Genomic DNA, 2500 nt, shown 5'->3' on the forward strand with positions numbered 1-2500 from the left:
TTTCATTTGCATTTTGTTGGAACCTGCTTCAATTTCCCCCTTCGTCTTGTCAGTCACTCATTGTGTGTCAACGTCCATACAGTTCCAAATCTTCATTGAGTAATCTAGTTGAATCTAATGGAATGGTACATTTGTGTTAAAGGGATAGTTCACCCAAAAATGAAAATTCTGTCATTTGCTCCCCCTCAAGTTGTTCCAAACCTGTATACATTTCTTTGTTCTGCTGAACACAAAAGAAGATATTCAGAATGTTTGTAACCAAACAGATCTCGTCCCCCATTGACTGCCATAGTATTTTTGTAGTCAATGGGGGACGAGATTTGCTTGGTTACAAACATTCTTCTAAATATCTTCCTTTGTGTTCAGCAGAACAAAGAAATTTATACAGGTTTAGAACAGCTTGAGGGGGAGCCAATGACAGAATTTTCATTTTTGGGTGAACTATCCCTTTAAGAATGCTCTGGCGATCATCTTTGATTCATTTCAGAGTGGAAATCTTGTTTTTTTATAATCCAGCGTGGGGCGTTTTGTCTCAAGAATCAGTGTGCTGGGGTGGAAAAACACCTTTTGTTGTAAGACGGACTGTAAAAAAAGCATTTAGTAGCAGGATGTCACATGTCCATGACGCAATGCATGAATGAAAACAGGCAAACAAGCTTGAAACCAGTCAGACCTATTCAAAGACGTAGAATGAAAGAGAATTTTAAGCATACGTTACAATGGACGCTTTACCATGAGGACATTAAACGTCAATCCAGTGTTTGTCAGAAGTTTCCAGCCTTACCTGCAAAGAAACATTTAATGAGCTACACTGAAGCTGAAGAAAAGTCAACAGATGCCTTCGCTGTCCTTGAGCACGATTCTGATGAAAACAAGCTGGATTTATGTGTGACGCTTTTGGCTGGTTCAATTCCCATGATTCCCTTGGACAGTCGTCTCTGTGTTAGATAAGGAGTCGTTTTTGGCTGAACGGCACCCGACTGAATTTCACAAAAGTTCATCCAATCAAAAACATGCAAAATATGAAATCATATTCTTATGTACAGCATGTTCATGAGTTTGATTATTTGGAAAAGTACTTTAATACATGTATGTTAGTGATTTGAACAACCCTTAACACTAAGTGTAAGCAAGAGTATTGATACTTGGCCAAGCAAACCAATAACATGATGTTAAAATATGCGTTTCCAACTGATAAGATAAAAGTATTAAAGACATTTGCTCTGAACTTTGAGCAGTTTCAAAACTTTACAAAAGTTTGTTTTGAGCCCATTACAGCAAGAGCAGAAAGATGCTGAAAACTTTTTTTATTATTTTGAATGTTGTAGGTATAAACAAATATAAAACATACCAAGAAAATAAAAAAATGATATGTGCAACATTCATATGCTATACTCAACTTCTTATAAAGTCACCGATGCCAATCATTACAAAATAATTGGATGAGATAAACGTTTTTTTTTTTTTTTTTTTGGAGCTCTATGCTTCACAAGTGGTTTAGAATTATTCATTTTCAGGAAAATAAAAAACTTCAGTAGCTTCAATTTAATCAGACATTTTTTTTTTCTCTCAATGTGAAAGTCAAACTCTTTTGGTTTTGATACTGAAATGTCTTCATGGACATCAGTTGGCATAATTCTCTCTTAGGTAATACACATCCAACCAATTTTGAAAACAATGTATTATTCTGAAGCTGTAATACACTACTGTTCAAAAGTTTGGGGTCAGTACATTTTTTAAAGAAATTTGCTGAATTTTTTTATTCAGTAAGAATGCATTAAATTGACCAAAGGTTTTTTTATTTCAAATAAATGCTCTTCTTTTCATCAAAAAAATCCTTAAAAAATATAAATCACAGTTTCCATAAAAATTTGAAGCAGCACAACTGTTTTCAACATTGATAATTATAAATGTTGATCTTGAGCAGCAAATCAGCATATCAGAATGATTTCTGAAGGATCATGTGACACTGAAGACTGGAGGAATGATGCTGAAAATTCAGCTTTGATCACAGAAATAAATTGCATTTTAAAATATATTCAAATACACTTTAAAATAACTGTTGTCTAATAATTTCACAATATTATGTTTTTTTTTTACTGTATTTTTTTATTTAAAAAAATGCCACCTAGGTGAGCATAACTTCTTTCAAAAAACAAAATCTCTTGACCCCAAACATTTGGACAGTAGTATATATGCACAAACTTTCAACAATCCTGCAACATTGCTCTGGGACATTCAACTAAACAATAACTGCATTTTACAAAAGTGTAAACATGAGCCACAGTCTTCTTCACATTCAGTGTGTAAGTCACTATGTAAGCTCAGTCCTCATTTATTTTAAGGCCGTCTGGTTTTCGGTGACTAAACCAGAGTCACAAAGAGTCTCTGTTCCACATAGAAGAAAAATAGAGGGAGGCATCATTCATATTCACTAAATATAGTGTCCATAAAAAATTGCAGCATTAGAAGCTCACAGTAGACAGCAGGTTCTGTTGTG

The sequence above is a fragment of the Megalobrama amblycephala genome, linkage group LG17 (assembly GCF_018812025.1).
Source record: "Megalobrama amblycephala isolate DHTTF-2021 linkage group LG17, ASM1881202v1, whole genome shotgun sequence".
Lineage (NCBI taxonomy): Eukaryota > Metazoa > Chordata > Actinopteri > Cypriniformes > Xenocyprididae > Megalobrama > Megalobrama amblycephala.